At 42.6% G+C, this 20,575-nt stretch overlaps 1 pseudogene; it reads left to right on the forward strand.

Moving 5' to 3' along the window:
• Positions 1 to 95: 95 nt before the first annotated feature.
• Positions 96 to 19,932, forward strand: LOC105540632 (annotated as a pseudogene).
• The last annotated feature ends 643 nt before the right edge of the window (positions 19,933 to 20,575 follow it).

Genomic DNA, 20,575 nt, shown 5'->3' on the forward strand with positions numbered 1-20,575 from the left:
AGGAAACTATAGATAATGTGGTTTGTTTGACTTTTCCAAGAATTGTCCTGTAACAAACAATTTCTCATACAATCTATTAAAATGTCAACGTAGAAATGCCCTTCCGACATTTTCAGGTACGCACAGGAGAAGAGTTACCATTCTGGGTAATGGCATAAAGCCATTTTCTTCTTTTCCTGGACAGTCATTTTGTTTCTGATGAAAGCATTCTTTCTTATGCATTTGTAAAACAATGATTCCGTCTGCTCCGGATTCCTCAGTTTTCTAGGAGGTGAGGAAATATTGAAGAACAAACAGACCCACCCTCTGCTCTCAGGCCACCCTGTTGTCCCTTACAGTGTATGTGCTCCTGACTCATCCTCACTCTGCTCCTTAAGGCTCTGTGGGGTCCCAGGCATGAGCCTTCTTTTAGTTCCCTCAGTGCCACTCAGGCCTGGACTGCCAAGATACAGATGGTATATGTGAATTACATACAAATAAGTATATGCAAAATCATTTTTCCCTGGTGTGGCACTGTGCCAGAATGCTTCAATTAGGAGTGCTTTCTAGCTCCGCCCACATACTGGTCCTATAATGTGAATCTCTCTCCGGACACCTGGACTTCTGCAATTTGAGCTCTCCTCCTGTTAGAGTGAGCTTCCCCACATTTGGCAGATGTGGTTGAGGGAGCAGAGAGACACACAGGCTTTCCACCTGCAGCTTCACTTTGCTCTAGTCTCTTCTCCATTTACAATCAGAGTAGTTGTTCTAAAATGCAAATTGGAAAAAAAATCACAGAATTCTTCAGTGAGTCCTGACTGCATACAGAATGCATCCTCACACCCGTCTTCACTCCTTGATCTCCAGCCCAATCAACCCTCTGAGCATGGTGGGGCCTCTTGCCTTCCTGCCTGGGTGCATCTGCTAGCCCTGCCTGGCAAGCTTCTTCCCAGTGGACACACTTAACACTACCTCATTGCTTCCCAGGAGTGCTGGGCTGTCCTCTGCCTTCCACAGAGCCCCAGGGAGCCTATAGTAACACCTGAGGGCCACTGTGTCTGCTCCCCTGTACTGTGAGCTCATGGTGTGGGGCTTGGCCTGCTGAGTCTCCAGTACTTCTTCACCAACAGACAGTGACGTCTGCACAGACCCATGCACAGCTCTATGCACCTCCAGAACCCGAGTATCTGAGACTGGGCTTTGAGAACACACAAACCCCCACATACTCTACCTGTCTCTATTCATTCATAATTTCTAAAAAAAAAAAAAAAATTGGCTCATACCCCTCAAATGTTTTGTTGAGATCTTGCTTGGATGCTGACCAAAATAAACAAACTGCTAAGAAATTTTTATGGGACACTTACATGAACTAGAATGCTGAAGCTTTGATGAAATTAGAGAATTATAGAATTTTAATATGATAAAATTATATGCAACATAATCACAGTGTAATTGTGTTTAGAAGAGAAGTTCTTCCTTTCTAGAGATGAATACTAGTATTTACACATGAAATGATATGCTGTCTGGGATTCGCTTGAAAAGAATCCCATGGTAGTGGAGGGAGTATGTGGGAGTTTGTATCATTTTCTTGTGGCTCCTGTCACAGATTCCTACAAACTGGGTGGCTTGAAACAACAGAAATGCATTTTCTTACAATTCTGAAGGCCAGAAGTCTGAAGTCAGGGTGTGAAGGCCACATTCCCCTGGAAGCTCTAGGGAACAATCCTTCCCTGCCTCCTACAGCTTCTGGGGGCTCTTGGCATTTCTGGACTTTCACGGATCATGGCCACATCACTCTACTTTCTGCCTGGGGCTTCCAGCACCTCACCCTCTGCGTGTCTGTGTCTTCTGTTCTCTGTGTTGCAGGGACACTTGTCATTGGATTCAGGGCCTATCTGGATATACCAGGGGTTCCTTAACTTCATCTGCAAAGAGCCTTTTTCCGAATAAGGTCACATTTACAGGACCCAAGGATTTGGACATGGGTCTCTCTTTCTTGCGGGTCAACATAACGTAATCCACTACCTGGTATAGATGAAGAAATGTTGCTGGAAACTGATGAATCCAGGTCATGGGTACCTTCAAGCTTGTTATATTGTTCCCTCTACTTTTGTATTTGCTAGAATTTTTCCATGTAAATTTTAAAACTATCTTATTTTAGGAGCTCCTACAATGTCCAGGCTTTGTCCCAGACAATAAGGACAGGACTCAAATAAGAAGAAGGCTCTGCCCTCAGGAGCTCAAGGTCTAAGGGGAAATCGGATATTGAATACATCTTGTCAAATTAATGTAGGGAAAGACACAACAGAGAAAACACAGTAGGAGCTGAAAGTAGAGTATTCCAGTCAGGACAAACACCATGTGCAAAGGCCCAGAGGCCAGGAAGGGTGATTTGAGCAACGCAGAGAGGAAACAACATAAAAATAGGGTGGCCAGATTTGGTGGATAAGATACAGGACACCCAAATAAATGTGAATTTTTAGATAAACAATCAATACTTTTTTAGTATAAACATGTTTCCTACAGCATTTGGGACACACTTATACTAAAAACATGACTGATCCTTTGCCTGGAATTCATATTTACTTGGGTGCCCTGTATTTTGTGTGGCAACCCAGTAAGAGAAGCCTTCCAGAGTGCCATCAGCCTGCCCTTCAGAAACATCCCCTCCCAGCTATGCTCCCAGCAGAGATTTCTCATCTGCCTTAGTCCTTACATCCAAGTCATTAAAAGTGAGTGTCATCAAAAAGCCAGTTTCTACTGACTTACTGTAAAGAGAGCAAAACCTGCTGAAATTTTTGGTTAGACTTTAATTACCAACCTTGAAAAGGAACATATTAACCATTTGCCTTGTGATAAGAGGATGATTTGCCATTTTTCTCAGAATCTAGTAGGCAGTCCTGCAGCCCTGAAATGTGTGGGAGTGGCTGTTTTTAACTTGACTCTATTCCTTTCAGTGGGAGGGAGCTATTGAAATGAACATGTAATTTATAAACCACATTAGGACCTCACAGTAAGTTGTTGAGCCACAAGGGTGACAGCCTTTAACAAAGAAAATACCAATCTTAGATCTTAGAAATCTCCCTATATTACCTCATGTCCTCCCGTCTAGGTCAACAAAAAGATACTTTGAAATGTGTCCTTGGCACAAGAAAAATCTGTTTTATACTAATATTAATGCCTTCTCTGTGTGCTTGGATGACAGTTTAAAAGTTCTGCATTCATCTGCTTTTGGATACATTGTTTCAACTTAAATAATGAACAGAGAGCCTTTCAAATAAAAGATATTTATTTGAGAATTAAGCGTTGCAATGGGTATATGTTTATCATAGTAAACTATGCATGTATTCAGGGAAGTTAAGAAAGACAAATATTTTTCTAGGAAAAAAAATGAGGATTAAATAAACATTTTGAAATACTTATCATTCACTACAAATATCAATAACAAGGGTAATGCCAGGCCAAGTTTAAACAGGCAGTTGATGGGCAAGTGTCCTAACAGAAGTATTCTTTTATAAGATTGCAATGGCCTTCGTTCAAGGTTGTGTTTTTCCTAGTTTGTTTTGTTATCAGATACAAAAGAGTAAGAACATTCTCTTTATGGCCTTTTTCAGTTCTGTTTGTCAGAGTTTTCCTAACATTTTGACTCATTTTGACTCTGACAACTCTCACAATCATTAAAGAAATGCAAAAATGAAGAATTTAGAAAACTAGACTACGAGAATTTAATGATAGTAGAAAAATTAATGCCATGAGGGGAAAAAATAGTCACGATGTCATTACAGGTAATCTGAGAATATGATCATCACCAGAGGAAAGGTAGGTGTTTATGCTAAAGTAACATTCTCTAGACAAGTAATCAACACACAATTATTGTGAACTTACATTTGGCAAGATTACAGAGTCGGGAATTCCCAGTGACTGGTAAAAGCGGCATACAACTGGACAGTTCCATGTCTGCAGTTGCTTCTCCAAACCTCCATCTCCTGCTGAGAAAAGAGCCACCAACACCTGCCAAACAGAATTCTAATTTACAACTTGATGGTAGATATCACACATTAATGCTTCCTTCGGGAAGTGCTTTGTGATTTGTTGTCAAGTGTTGATGCCATTGGCTTTTCAATATTTCTTTAAGGTGGTTATGCTCCAAAAGGCAGGCAGAATCTTTTGAGAGCAATTATCTAGAACTTACAGGTGAATCTAAGTCTTTAGAACTTTTAGTTCCATAAAGCAAGATGACTTAGATTAAGGACTAACAAAATTAAAAACAATAATGCCCTTCTTGTGAATTTTCACATTCCCGATTCAACAATTACCTGTTAATCCTTGTCCTTTGCCTAATTAAACACTTGCCTGATAGCCTTGCTCTTTCCAAATTCCTTCTTCCTTAGTCCTTCTGGGTCTACTCAGTGAGCCACACCCATATCTTTATTAATTCTGTTGAATTGTAGAAAATTGAGTCTGATAATCGGGATTGGTTGATCCATTATCTTGAATCTATTATTTAATTTTTCTATTTAATTTTTTCCATATCATTTGATTTTCTCATCAAGAAAGTTCAAAAGATGAAATTATAGAAATCTCTGTGACCGCTAAAATGTCTAGCATTGCTATGTGATCTATCCAAGTACCAGTGATATTGTAATACTATCATGTGCAAAACACTGTGCTAAAACATACTGTGAGACCTCTCTGCTCTTTGGGAACCTCACAATTTAGTGGGGACACAATGTGTACATAAGTAACTATAATACTTTATAGCTGTGAAAATTCAAAATTAAGGTTAATTTATAATAGGAATAAATCGATTTCTGAATGTCAGGAAAACTAGAATCTGATTCAGTCTTTCCCATTAATTAGCTAGATGACAAGTCACATTCTCTATCTAGGGTTCAACCAACTCACAGCAAACCTTGAAAATGGCTAAGGAAAAGTCTCTCATCTTACCCTTGGCACGCCTTGAGCTGGGTAATTCTTTGGGTGCAGGAGCTGTCCTGTTCATGATAGGATGTTCCAAGGCATCACCGGCCTCCACCTACCTATGTTGAAGCACTACTCAGCACCTTCTGTCCTGATGTGACAACCAAAAATCACTCCAGATATTGCTGAATGTCCTCTAGGGTATGGGAGAAAATATTTTCTGGTTTGGTATCTGTAGACTACATATCTTCTCAAGTGTTAATATTCAGAATTCCTGATAGAATAACTAAATAATTACTGCAGCATATAACTAGCTTTGTTTTGCTTTGTTTTAGAGACAGGGTCTTGCTCCATGGCCCAGGATGGAGGGCAGTGGCACAATCATGGCTCGCTGCAATCACAACCTCCTGGGTTCAATCAGTCCTCCCAGCTCAGTCTACTGGGTAGCGGGGCTCACAGGTGCACACCATTGCACCTGACTAATTTGTTATTTTTGTAGAGACATGGTCTCTCTATGTTGCTCAGGCTGCACTCAAGCTCCTGGCTCAAGTGATCCTCCCACCGCTGTCTCCCAAAGTGCTGGGATTACAGGTGTGAGTGACCATACCCAGCCTTTATAACTAGTTTTTAAAGTGCACCTAAAGGAATACAGCTAATGTATATGGTGCCATTAGAATATAAGTCAATAATGTCCTGGAATAAATGTTTAATATTGAGGAAAAATATAAAGGAAAGATTAGGAGCTTCAGTGATGTCCTCCTTTTGGATCTGGATGTGAGACCTGTCTAGGCTATAAAATAAGACACAGGAAGAAAAAATATGACACTTGATATAGTTTGGCTCTGTGTCCCCACCCAAATCTCATGTTGAATTGTCATCCCCAGTGTTGGAGGTGGGACCTGGTGGGAGGTCATTCAACCATGGGGTATTATCTAATGGTTTAGTAGCATCCCTCTTGTGCTGTCTCCTGATAGAGTTCTCATGAGATCTGGTTGTTTGAAAGTGAACCTTCCCATTCACTCTCTCTCTCCTGCCAGTCGTGTGCTTGCTTCTCCTTCACTTTCCACCATGATTGTAAGTTTCCTAAGGCCTCCCCAGAAGCAGAAGCCTGTACAGCCTGCAGAACTGTGAGCTGATTAAACCTCCCTGCTTTATCAATTACCCAGTTTCAGGTATGTCTTTATAGCAGTGTGAGAATGGACTGATACAAGAAATTTGTACCAGAAAAGTGGGACATTGCTATGAAGATACCTGAAAATGTGGAAGCAGCTTTAAAATTGGGTAAGGGGCAGAGGCTGGTACAGTTTGGAGGGCTCAGAAGAAGGCAGGAAAATGAGGGTAAATTTGGAACTTCCTAGAAACTTGTTGAATGGTTGTGACCAAAATGCTGATAGTGAGATGGACAGTGAAGTCCAGGGTGAGGTCTCAGATGGAGATGAGAAACTTTTTGGGAATGGGAGTGAAAGTCGCTCTTGCGATGCCTTAGAAAAGAGACTGGTGGCTTTGTGCCCCTGCTCTAGAGATCTGTGAGACTTTGAACTTGAGAGATGATTTAGGGTATCTGGTAGAAGACATTTCTAAGCTGCAAAGCATTCAACATTTAGCCTGGCTGTTTCTAACAACATATGTTCATATGTGTTCACAAAAACATGATCTGAAATCTGTCATTGAATCTGAATGAATCAATCTGAAATTGAAACTTATATTAAAAGGGAAGCAGAGCATAAAAGTTTGGAAAATTTGCAGCCTGATCATGTAGTAGAAAAGAAAATCCCATTTTCAGGGGATGAAATCAAGCCAGCAGCAGAAATTTGCAAAACTCTTAGTTATTAACATATTGCTCCTTTTGCAAAAGTTTGGAAATTTGCAAAAGTAGCCAAATGTTAAAAGCAAAGACAATGGGGAAAATGTCTCCAGGGCATGTCCAGGGCTTTGTGACAGCCCCTCCCATCACAGCCTAGAGGCCTAGGAGAGGAAAATGGTTTTGTGAGCCAAACCCAGTGCCCTGCTGCTCTGTGCAGCCTTGAGACATGGCATCCTGTGTCCTAGCTGCTCCAGCTCCAACCATGATTATAAAGGGCCCCAGATACGTCTCAGGCCACTGCTCCAGAGGATGCAAGCTGTAAGGAGCCTTGGCAGCTTCCATGTGTGTTAAGCCTACATGTGCACAGAGAGCAAGAGTTGAGGCTTGGGAGCCTTTGCCTAGATTTGAAGGATTTAAGAAAACACCTGGATGACCAGGCAGATGCCTGCCGCAGGAGTGGAGCCCTCATGTAGAACTTCTACTAGGGCAGTGGGGAAGGGAAAAGTTGGAGCCCCCACACAGAGGATCCATTGCGGCACTGCCTAGTGGAACTATGAGAAGAGGGCCATTGTACCCCAGACCCCAGAATGGTAGATCCATCAACAGCCTGCGCAATGCATCTGGAAAAACTGCAGGTGCTCAACACCAGCCAGGGAAAGCAGCCTGGGAAATGTACCCTGCAGAGCCACCGGTGCAGAGCTGCCCAAGGCCTAGGGAGCCTGGATGTGAGACAGAGTCAAAGAAGTTGAAGAGGATTATTGTGAAGCTTTAAGATGTAATGACTTCCCTGCTGGGTTTCGGACTTGCATGAGGCCAGCAGCCCTTTTGTTTTGACTGACTTCTCCCTTTTGAAAGGAGAGAGTTTACCCAATGCCTGTATTCCTATAGTGTCTTGTGAGTAATTAACTTCTTCTTGATTTTACAGGCTTATAGGCAGGAGGGACTTACCTAGTCTCAGATGAGACTTTGGACTCAGACTTTTGAGTTAATGCTGAAATGAGTTAAGACTTTGGGAGACTATTGGGGCACGATTGTGTTTTGAAATGTTAGGGGCCAGGGGTGGAATGATATTGTTTAACTCTATGTCCCTACCCAAATCTCATGTTGAATTATGATCCCCAGTGTTGGAGGTGGGGCCTGGTGGGAGCTGATTGTATAATGAGGGTGGTTTTCAATGGTTTAGCACCATTCCCCTAGTGCTGTCTTGTGATAGCGTTCTCACAAGATCTGGTTGTTTGAAAGCATGTAGCAGCCACCCCCCATTGTCTCTCTCCTGTCAGCCATGTGAAGATGTGCTTGTTTCTCCTTCACCTTCCTCCATGATAGTCATAGTCACTTTCCTGAAGCCTCCCCAGAAGCAGAAGCCTGTACAGCCTGCAGAACAATGAGCTGATTAAACCTCTTCTCTTTATTGATTACCAGTCTCAGGTAGGTCCCTATAGCAGCATGAGAACGGACTAATACAACACCCATGTGAGAAGATACTGAAATTACAAGAAATGCATGTTGCAAGGCAATGTTTGTACAAGAATGAGGATTGATACTAATTTGAAAGGTAGGAAGGCAGACATTTGGGAGGTACATAATCTACTGAACCTGCAGATTGAGATGCTACCCTGGAAAGATGGAGCCCAACTGGGCAGAAGGGCAAGAGTCCTCAGTTTTCTCAGCCTGGCAGCCTTCTCCCCTTTCTCTAATTTGCTTAGTTAACAGAATCATGATTCCTGGGTTGAAAATGCTAGGAATCCTTTAAGGGGAAATCACTGCTAAGCACATTCTGTTCTGTCAGTTGGCCAGAAGCCTGTTATTCTGACTAGATCTAAACCACTTTAGGGCAGAGACCAAATCCAACCAATTTTTTTTGTTTGTTTTGCTATAAGCTATCATCATTGCTTGAGACACTGGAACAGCTCAATGAATGTTAGGCAGTTTGAATGAAACTTTTTAAAAGAAGAAAATATGCTGAAAACAAGTAATAGAAGAAAGATTAGCAAAATGTCTGCATTTTCAGGTAAGGAACAGGATGCTGTAGAGAAGCAACCATTTTCATCTAGTATTGAGAGTGAGACCCTGCCGAAGAGCTATGAATAGCTGGAGAGAGAAGCAGTGGGGCTCGCTCTCACACCGCTGGAGTTTGTGCAAAGTGGGCCTGGGAGCAGGATAAGTTCACAGTGCTCAGAGCAGGGAGTGGGTGGGAGCTGGGCCTGGCCCAAGGAGAGAGGCCCACCAGGTGCAGGGCATGGCAGCCTTTTTCCGGGTTATAAAACATCTCTTTTTCCAGGTTATAAAACAACCTGGGAACCAAGGGTCTGCTGCAGTCTAGGAGTTAAGCAAGGCTGTGTTAATGACAGGTCAGGCCTCCCTGAACCTTCACTGAAAACTTTGTTAACCCAGGTTGACTGGATCAGTGACTATCATTAACTTCTCTACAGGAGTTTTAAAAAAAGAGACTCATTATATGCCTTATTCAAAAAGAAATCTTGATATACGTAAAATCTTATTTTTACCAGAGCTTGATGGGTTAAGAGAGAAAGAGTTAAAAGAGAGAGAGGAGATCCATGTGCTACCCAGTGTGTTCCCAGAGACTCATCCACATCCCAAGAAGTGGGGCAGGAGGTCACTCTCATTATTCAGTTCCTATTATAAATTTTATATACAATATCTCATTTAACTTTCTCAACAGCCCTCAAAAATAGATATAACTCTCCCTATTTTGAAAGGAGAAACTTGAGCTCAGAATTTAGACAGCCTACTGAGTCTATGAACCTCATAATGGCAGAAGTTGTGATTTATCTCAGTCTCCCTTCTCTCTGACAAGAAACAGTAATTAGGACCACCCAGGGACCAAGAGTAAATTAACTCTAATTTACTACTGGAATTTCACCATTTGTATTCCTTTCAAAACAAGCCCATTTTCTAGTTGAGGAAAATACAGTTATACTAGTCCTCAACTCACTCAAGTTTTTAGGTTATCAAAGTAGAGAAAGAAACACGTTTATTATTATTATTTTCTCCAATCAAGCTCCTGAAAAGTTGCTAACAGAAAGGAACTCAAGATTCAGATGGCCCCCTCTCACCCTTTCCTTCCAAATTTAGTTTGTTAATGGAGTCTGAATGGGAAAATATGAAACAATTTCTCAGACAGAAGCAGAGCCAGCTTACAGGGTGGAGTGGAAAAGCTCTGAACCTGCAATCAGAAGGAGTTCAGGCTGACCCAACAGGCACTGGACACTCATATTTGGCTCAGAATAAATCTTCAAATACTTTACAGTTTGACTGTTTTCACTAACATTGGTAGTTACTGATTCTATGATAGGAATACAAGGAAGGTAGTGATACTTTTGTGTTATTTTATACGTTAGAAATTTATATAAGGGGATAAAATGTATATCAGAAAGTGAACGTAAAGTTAAAATGCATACCACACATGAGAGGTGGAAGACAGTGGATTATAACAAATAACCCGTTAAAGACTGAGTATATTAATTCCATGATTATTTTATTGTGCACCTACTAAGTGCCAGGTGCTGTGTGAGGTTCTGAGGGTAGACAGTGAACAAGACAGACTCAGTTCCTGCTCTCGAGTAGCCTACATATCTATAAGAATGGAGACAATAAACAGGTGATTAAAATTAAGAGCTTCCAGGAGAACTACCAAGCATTTCCCAGTGTTACCAGGTCATCCTTCCAGGGTTTGAGCAGGAAACGCTGGGAGGTGTCTGTGGGACTCCACTAAGCGCTGCCCTCTAGACGTGTCACTGAGAAAAACACTTCCCAGTCTAGACCAGAGTCCCTCAGTAACTGCCTGAGGGTTTTCCTCGGGAGTAAGTCATGGACAAACTCAGGAGATATTGTCCCTCAGGTGGCAGCTAAAAAGGAGGGTTTCAGGTGAGGTGGCGTCCTGTGAAGGGAACTTCTAGGGCGCCCCTTCAGCCTCACAGCGCCGTTGTGGACTTGAACCTCGGGATGGCACTTTCTCCATTGCTTCACGAAGGCTTGGGACTTAAGCCTCACCCTTTCTCAATCCTATGAAGAAATAAGCCCCAAAATCCGAACACTATCATTCCAGGTTGTTTTCTTTGTACAAATGAATACCCTGTTTCACTGTCACCCAGACATCAGCTCTGCAGCTCTGGGATGTGTTCAGAGCCTGGGAAGGAAGAGTTCAGCAGGAGGGAGGGAGGGGCAAGGCTGGGAGGAACCCAGGCTCCCTGGTCTCCATCCAGCCTGACTGAAGGCGGGGGCAGGGCTGACTGCAGCCCTTGCTCAGGCTTCTGGGGTCTCAGTGCCCTAAGGTTGATGATCACAACCCAGTCCTCAGCCTCACAAGCACATCCCACTTGCCAATCCCACCCCACCTCGGCCACCCTCCTCGCAGGACCATCTGCCGTTCCTTAGATTTTTCCTGAACTGGACGCTTTATTAATTGCTGGCACACACCCCTCATGATCTCTAGATCCTGGTCCTGTGTGATCATAGATCCACAACAAACTCTGTTCCATGGAGCAAGCTAGAAACGCCCACATTCCTGACCTGTCACCATAAAGAACTCCATTAAACTGTAAGTAACCACTGCAAACACCACTACCGTTTATTACTTGATGTATGTGGGTCAGGCCCTGAATCTTGCATTTTGAAAACATTACAATATTCTGTTTAAGGCTTAAAGATGTTAAGTGATGATTCCCAGATCACACAGCTATTTTGAGGCAGAGTCAAGATTGGAACCAGATCATATCAACAGTGAAATACAGGAAATCTTGATAAGTGTCTACTTTTACTTTTATTTTTATAGATTCTGCCCATTAAGTCAACTGCATTGTTATGCAATAACTGGGTTTCATATTTGTGTTAAATACCTGCATCCACTCAGACAGAGCTGCTGATCAGATTGAGACAGTCTTATTGCTGGCTGCCATTCCAACCAATGTGACTGCTCTCAAGACAAGGTGTGATTTATTTCAAAGTTTAAATCACTGGATCTAGATCAACAATAGAGTATATTTTCATCAATATTAGATTGATTTAATTTTTTAATGATGATATGAAATGCCAGCCATCTCTCAGAATCTTAATAGTGTGTATTTAATAAGCACTTATTATACACTTGCTACTTTTCTGAGTGCTTTGCATGACTTTGTAATTTAATCTTCATACCAACCTATAACACAGGTACCATAAGTATACCCACTTCATAGGTTAGATACTAAGACACAGAGAGATTCAACAATGTGTCCAAAGCCAAGAAGCCAGGACATGACAACAGTGATATTAAACCCACACAGGCATGTTGCAAGCCAGAGATTTTCATTAAAAATAATAATGTTGCTGTGGGGACTTTAATTCCTTCCTAAAACTGAGAATTCTATTCTATTGTGTCACATATACTCCAGGAGGAGAAATTGTAATAGCAAGAGTTATAATTGTGCAACAGTTATGACTTATTTCACCCTTAGCAGGACTCCTACAAACTGAGCTGATGTAAATTACAGCAGAGGGCCCTTGGTGGCAGAATCTTTGGTGGCCATTGGCCCATGGCATACCCATGCTGGGGACACAAAGGCTGTGGTCTGATCTCACTCAGAGACACATGCTTTCCTAAGATATGACAACACCATAATTAGAAGAACTGCAGGATCCTTTAACTCCAGTGACATCCCCTCTCAAATCATGACCTAATCAGGGACATGGGAGTGATCAAGGTGGAAGTAAAGTGAACTAGAAGATTGAGCGACTATGTGCTGTGATCCATGCCCTTTTCTTGATGATCTAGTGTGGATTTCAAAATGGCCACCACCAGCCTCCTCTGTGTGCTCTACCAAGCTCAGAAATCTTATATTTTCCCAATTATGTACCAGCCAGAAGCCATCAAGGTTAAAAGTCTACAGTGCTATGGAATGAATTAACAAGAGCCCATTTACTGTTTCTGCTTCTAGGTTGAAGAGAAATTTCTGGAATCTGCATAAGATTTGGAAAAATTAAGAAATAGTAAGATCAAGTCTCTATGTGCCTCTGAGGAGGGTATCTAGTAGAAGGTACACAGGGAGGTTTGAAGAGCTGGCAATGCTTATGTGTATAGTGGTGTAGTTGGTGATGGTGGAGAGGGAGAAAATCGTAAAATGGAAAGGATGGGCTCCTAGAGTAGGTCTGGCAATGCTTTCTAGGCTAAAAAGGGCTAGACTTCTATTTGTATTTGCTGGAGAACCATCTCCAGCACCCTGCAGATGCCCTTTTCTTGCTTTCCTGCTTTTGGCACCAAGAGTGAGCCGTGGTCATCAGCTCAGGATCACATACAGCCCACCCCATCCAAAGACACGCAAGGACATGCTTTAGACAAAAGGAGTTGAAATAGGACCACTTTGAATGTGTTTCTCTTATAAGTTTGACAAGGTAATATCTTTGCAATGTTGTATGCTTAGATAACGAGACAGTGTTGAATTGGTTGGAAGTCCCGGTCAGAGGGTGAGGAGGGACATGAGCCAGGGTAGCAGCCATGGGGTAAGAAACACAGAGCCTGCCCTGCACACACTGTCTAATGGGGGTATTGAAGACCACACAAAGGGCCAACGTAGAAACTTCTCTCAGAACTGTATTTAATGTCTTCAACAGCATGAGACTTACTTTGAGAAATTCCCCTGTTAAATGGCATCTGGCTGGTGGCCCTGTTGCAGTCTCTCCCAACTTCTTCCTAAGATATCATGAAGATAAATCAACACAGGCAATACAAGGGAACTATTTTGTAGCTGGATGGGGAATAAAAACATAAATGAAATAACACGATAAAAAGCAAAAGAAAGCTTGATAAGAAAAAGCATTTCCAGAAGCTAAAAACAAATTCCTATTTCATTTGAACAGTTGCTAGGCAATATTTTTTTTTCATTTTATACATTTAGTCATTTCCACAACACTGTTTCATCCTGAAAGGGTGGGATTCCTAGAAATTTCACTCTCCCTTTTTTTTTCTATTTAGTAAAGATAGGAGTATGTTTTTCCAACAAGTGCCAATGGTTGAGATTGACGGGATGAAGCTGGTGCAGACCAGAGCCATTTTCAACTACATTGCCAGCAAATACAGCATCTATCAGACAGACACAAAGGAGAGAGCCCCATATAGTATATTTTCTGTTCTTCCATCAGCAGAGAACATAGGAGCGATTTAAGTCCTTCCATGAGTGGGTGGGACCGTGGAAGGAGCATCATGACTAGCAGCAGGCTGGGCCTTGGGCAAGTATGCTGGGTCCAGTATTGCAGAGTCCCATGGAGATGAGGAAACAGTGAACATGGGGAGGGTTCAGGTAAGGGTGATTCTAGAAGAGGACGCAGTTCATGGATCCAGTACCCTTATAGAGGTTTCCACACACTGATGAACCGTGAACTTAGCAGGATGGGGAATCATGATTCCAGGTGCTCAGGCCTTCAGAGGCTGGACTCCAACAAACAGCTTAGGCCAAGTCATAGAACATTTGAGAGTCTGTAGATGAAGGAATTGGGAGGGAAGGCTGCAAAAGAGCTGAATCACAGGTTCCACTAATTCCAAGAATAATGACCAGGAACCTAAGTTTCCAGCCAATTATATGAACTGGTCAACTTGACTAAGGTTAGAGAGGCTGGTGCCCAAGATACCAGACTTACCTAAAGTGAAGCATTTGATACAGACCTAAGCAGCCAGACTGATTTTGCACCAGCAAAGCTGGGAGGAGGGATCTCCTCCCTTGTTGGCAGTTTCTTGGAAAGTCCAATATAGAGTTACCAATGACCTAGCAATTCCATTACCAGGTCTACATCCAGGAGAAAGGAAAACACATCCGCACTAATCCATGCATGGAAATGTTCATAGGAGAATTATTCATCATATGCAAAAGGTGCAAATAACCCAAATGTCCACCCATGGAAGAATGGAGGAACAAGATGTGCTGTAGCAGACAATGGAATATTCTTGGGCTATGAAAAGAGATGAAGTACTGATGCATGCTCCAACATTGGTAAGCCTTGAAAATATGTTCTGTAAAAGAAATCAGACACCAAAGGCCACATGTGACATGAATGCTTTTGTATGAACCATCCAGAGCATTTGAGTCCAGAAAGGAAATCAGTTGTTGACAGGGGCTGGAGAAAGGGGACAATGGGGAATGGCTGCCAAAGCATGTGCTACTGCCTACCCAGGTGATAAAAATGTTCTGGAATTAGACAGTGATGGTATTTGCAGAATTCTGTAAATGTACTAAAAATTACTCAATAATATTCTATAAAGGGGTGGCAATTATGATATGTGAATACATGTCAATAAAGCCGTTATTTTAAAAGTATTTGCCAGGTATGGTGACTCACGCCTGTAATCCCAGCACCTTGGGAGGCCGAGGCAGGCAGATCACCTGAGGTCGGGAGTTCAAGACCAGTCTGGCCAACATGGGGAAACCCCATCTCTTCTCAGAATACCAAAATTAGCTGGATGTAGTGGCAGGTGTCTGTAATCCCAGCTACTCGGGAGGCTGAGGTAGGAGAATAGCTTGAATCTGGGAGGCAGAGGTTGCAGTGAGCCAAGATCGTACCACTGCACTCCAGCCTGGGCGACAGAGCAAGACTGTGTCTCAAAGAAAAATAAAATACAGGGCAAGGCACAGTGGCTTATGCCTGTAATCCCAGCACTTTGGGAGGTCGAGGCACGTGGGTCATGAGATCAAGAGATCAAGACCATCCTGGCCATCGTGGTGAAACCCAGTCTCTACTAAAAATACAAAAATTAGCCGGGTGTGGTGGCGTGCACCTATAATCCTAGCTACTCAGGAGGCTGAGGCAGGAGAATCACTTGGACCTAGGAAGCAGAGGTTGCAATGAACTGAGATCGCCCCACTGCACTCTAGCCTGGTGACAGAGCGAGACTCTGTCTCAAAAAACAAAAACAAAAACAAAAACCAACCAACCAAACAAACAAACAAATAAAAGTTTTGTAGGAAACACAGTTTGAAATGAGAAGAAAGAAGATATCCTATAGTATGCACTGGCTTTATATGAATAATTTTACCATGTTTACCAATTTTACCATGTAAACAATTTTCTCATGTTACCATGGGAATATTAGGTGAGGTCTTGAAACACAGTCATGACTAGAATTGGCCAACATCATGTGGAGAAAGTAATGGAAGAATGTTTTATGGAAAATAATTGAGAGAATTTCTTTTTTTTTAAATTTCCTTGAAATAATATAGTTTTTAGACATACCTTATTTCCTAGTTTTTCATTTATTTATTTTAATTTTTTCTATTTTAAGAACTTCTAGTGTTGGGCATAAAAACGAGCCTGGAATGGGTAGTATGAGGAGAGAGGAAAACGGACACGTTCGAGATGGCTGTGCTGGGGAGGCTGTCAAATTGCAGGTCTTCAGCCATATGAATCATGCTAAACTTATGTATAGAACAAACCACAGCAGAGTGAGCAAACCTTATTTGTAGCATCAGCAGTTATGTGCAGTGATTCCACTAATTTCTCATGACCGTGACACTGGACAGGTTACTGATGTTTCTTGTGCCTGTATTTGGTCATGTGTATAACAAACATTTTAGATCTAGATCTACCACAGTAGAGTGTTCTGAGAAATAAATGTAAATATATTTATAAAAATCATAGCCTGATGACTGGCATTTGGAAGGCACCCAATGGAGCTGAATTACTTTGCTATCACCTAATGCTCCATTGTCTCAAGTGTTTAAACCATAAAATCTAAGGCAGAAGGCACTTAGCAGTTTGGTTATTTTCGTCTTACAGGGTCGATATGTATATAGAAGGTAGGGCAGGTTTGAGTGAAAAGCTTCTTCATTACTCATCGCATACACCTGAGGAAAAAGAAACAAAGCTTGACCTGATCAAAGGGGGAACAACAAGCCATTATTTTCCTGTCTTTGAAACTGTACCTGGGAGCTTCTGGATAGCTGAACACATGGAACTTCTTGGAGGGTGGACTGTCCAGGGAAGGCATGGAAGCTCCATGCCACTTCCCCTGATCTCGCCCTAGGCATTTCTTCAGCTTTTCAGTGGCTACATGATTTGAGCCTCAAAACTACAATAGAGAATTATTCAGTGAGCAGTATGGATTGCCACCTAACAAGGATAAAGTAAACCTAAAGTCACAGTCACTACTCTGCCCCAAGTGGAAACTGTGATGTTTCTGTCTGGATCACTGCCAAGTTTGTAAAACAACAAGAACCAAAAATCAAGAGAGAAGAACTTCATTCAGTTTTAGGGGTGACCCATAGCAAAGTTTGTACGAATGGAAAGAGGTCCAGTGAGAACCTCAAACTTAAAGTACTGTGAGGCTATCTTGAAAAACAGGCTTCTGGGCCTCTGCTCTTATGCTGCTTCTTTTATGACAACACCTTTAGATTGCACGACAAAAAACAGTAACACGAAAGACTACAAAAGAAATCAAAAGAAAGTCCTGATTCTACAAAGGAGGCTAAGCAGATGAGAACCAATACCAAAACCAAGGGCCAACCTGAGAATAAAAAGTCAAAGAGGTCACTGCAAAGAGAAGAGATTTCAGTCCAGGTGCTGACTTGCCACAAGGCATGAGGAGCCTTTGTGGATACTGCACCTGGTTGACGGCTGGGGTCCTTGGCAACGGGTAACATAGACCATGCCTTGTTGGAACGTCCAGAAAAACTGTGGAAGCCAAGACAATCCAAATGAGAATAAGCAAAGGGTGTTTATACAGAGCTTGCTATAGAAAGGAAGTCAGCCACCATCAGTCGCATTTGTCAGAGATTCAGAGGTAGGCAGGAAAGTCTGAGAGATTTATGGTAGAAAAAGTTATGCCGCCGGGCGCGGTGGCTCAAACCTGTAATCCCAGCACTTTGGGAGGCCGAGACGGGCGGATCACGAGGTCAGAAGATCGAGACCATCCTGGCTAACACGGTGAAACCCCGTCTCTACTAAAAAATACAAAAAACTAGCCGGGCGAGGTGGCGGGCGCCTGTAGTCCCAGCTACTCAGGAGGCTGAGGCAGGAGAATGGCGTGAACCCGGGAGGCGGAGCTTGCAGTGAGCTGAGATCGCGCCACTGCACTCCAGCCTGGGCGACAGAGCGAGACTCCGTCTCAAAAAAAAAAAAAAAAAGAAAAAGTTATGCCCTGATTGCAGGTTGCTGGCCTAGGGATGCTGTAAGCTCGCTAACTAGAAGCATGGATTTCTATGTGATTGGTTGGAGATTCATATTTTGCTTTCTGTGGTTGGTCATAAATTGAAAATAGAGGCAAAAATTAGGGAAGTTCACAGTTATTGACCAAACGCTGGTGTATTTGACTAACTGTTGTAAAGGTCATGATAGAAGCTGTTTAGTCTATAAGGGCGCTAAGAGTTTAGAGGGTTTCTTAGCAATTTGGCTGCTATAACAAAATACCATAGACTAGGTAAAGAACAGATGTTTCTGTCTCACAGCTCTGTAGGCTGGGAAGTACAAGATCGATGCGCCAGCAGATTTCACAACTGGGGAGCGCCTGTTCCTTGATTCGTAGACATCCAATCTCTGCCTGTGTCCTCACATGGCAAACATGCCAAGGGAGTTCTCGAAGGTCCCTTTTATAAGGGGACTAATGTCATTCATGAAAGCTCCACCCCCATGACTTGATCATCTCCTGAAAGCCCCACCTACTAATGGCTTGAAAGAATATATATTTTTAGGGATCTCTTCTAAAGACATGGGAGTCAGGATCTCAATGTGTGAATTTTTGGGAAACATAAACATTCAGTCCATAACATAAGGCAACAGAAAAATAGTGCTTGGGAATTGGTGGGGCACTGACCTTCACGTCCAAAAGCCTTCCCTGATGTTAATGGAGCTCCTGACTCTCAAGGCATGGTATAAAAATAGACTGTGAATAAGAATTCTACCAGTTCTACCAAAGAGCCCATGACATGTGCATTTGAACAATGTATATTACAATATAGCATTGAAGTTGTTTTCTTTGTGTACTGAGTAATTATCCATACTTTTGTATGTATACATAGTCTGAAAATATATTTGCCAAAATATTATCTTAAATCAATGGAGCCATATGATTTCTCCTTTTATTATTTATGATGTTAATGTGCTGAGATATTTTAATAAATACCACATATCACTCAAAATTTTTATTATTAAGAAATGTATACATCCAGTGTAGTCCAAAGAAATGTTTTATGAACTTACATACACCAAGGATCTAAATAGCAAAGTTAACATTTTATCTTTGCTGTATCACATGTCAGTCACTACACCTCTGTTTGCCTCAGTCAAACAATTTTTTTTTTTTTTTTTTTCATTTCAAAGTAAGTTGCAGACATCTTTGCAGTTCACTCCAGGACACAGTGACATACAGATTATAGCATAGGGAAAGCAGTAAGAACCAACATTGCAAGAAAGAGAATGAATTAAAGTTCACCCAGGCTTATTTCACATCCCAGAACAGGAGATGAGGAGAGCAGATGAGGAGAAATGAGGATTCTGAAAGAGTCTACTCCTGGGAGAAGCGTGCTGTCATGAAGGTGGAGTCGCTACCCAAGAGGGACTGGAGAGAGATAGAGTGTAAAGCCACTGAACACCAGGGCTGCACGCTGTAGGGCCTGGGGCAGACAGAACATGCTGCAAGAGGGCATAAGCCCCTGGCCCATGTGGAAGATGCAAGCTGGGTGGGTGCTGTGGATGCCACAGCTGATGTGGAATAAGAAGAGAAAATGGGAGCCTGGACTCCAACCAAGAGTGAGCGGAGCCACGCTTCTTACTCTCTCACTGAATCAGGGAACATGGAGAAAGATCTGGATCTTCGCACCTGCCCAGTAAGGAAGCAGAGGTGGGAGAGGGAGAGTCAGGCTGGACAAACTCAGGGAGAAGCAGAGGCCCCAGCCTCACTGCACATGTGTTCCTGACCTGATTCCTCCAATTCTTCAGGTGTTGAAGAGCCATGGACAAGACTACCTCATTGGCAACAAGCTGTGCCGGGCTGATATTCACCTGGTGGCACTTCTCTACCATGTGGAAGAGTTTGACTCCAGCCTTATCTCCAGCTTCCCTCTGCTGAAGGTGACCCATTTCCCAGTCCTCAAGAGGCAGCTCCTCATCTCCCACCTTGGTATCTAGTATCTGGGCACTTGGACTGGCCACATTCTGACCCCAGCCTTCTACAGGCCTTCAGGGCCTCCCATGTCTCCAAAATGAGCTTCCAGGTCCTGATTCTGAGGCATGGAAATGCCTCCTTGTGATGCCAAGGAAATTTGATGTGCATGCTACCCCAAGAAGAACATTTCACTTTATATAATGCCAAGGACCCAGAGCCCAGCATCTCTCCTCATCCCTGTATTTCACTGTGGTTTTTGCTGCTGAGTTCTCTGTGATGCCCTTTATTCCAATATGCCCTTGTCTTCCCACACCAAGCATGTCTGAGTAGGGCCCTTTCCATCTGGTTCCTTCTTTGGGCTCTGGCTCCTGCTGCCAGATCATTGTGCTCCTTGTGCACAGCTCTCCCAACATGCAGCCCCCAATGCTATATCCCTCTATGGGAAAAAGTGGCCCCATGGTTTGCTTTCACATTTTCTGTTTTCATTTCTAACTCAATTTTCCCATATCTTCACTTCTTCTGCTTAGAGACTGATCTGTGCTGATATCTCACAGGCACATGGTTCTTTCTCGTCTTCTACAAGAGCCATGAATATACAAGATTCAAGTGTAAGAAAGAGGGTAGGAAGACTGAACTGAATAAAGTCTTAAAGATATTGTTTGGGAAAATGCTAGTGAGCTGCATGTTCTTCCTCTTATCTTCATCTCTCACTTAGTGGCTGTTTCTGCCTCCATACTGGTGCTGATAGAAGGAACTCAGTTGGTCTTTGTGTAGGAGGGACTCAGATT

The sequence above is a fragment of the Mandrillus leucophaeus genome, unplaced genomic scaffold (assembly GCF_000951045.1).
Source record: "Mandrillus leucophaeus isolate KB7577 unplaced genomic scaffold, Mleu.le_1.0 Scaffold223, whole genome shotgun sequence".
In the NCBI taxonomy this organism is placed as follows: domain Eukaryota; kingdom Metazoa; phylum Chordata; class Mammalia; order Primates; family Cercopithecidae; genus Mandrillus; species Mandrillus leucophaeus.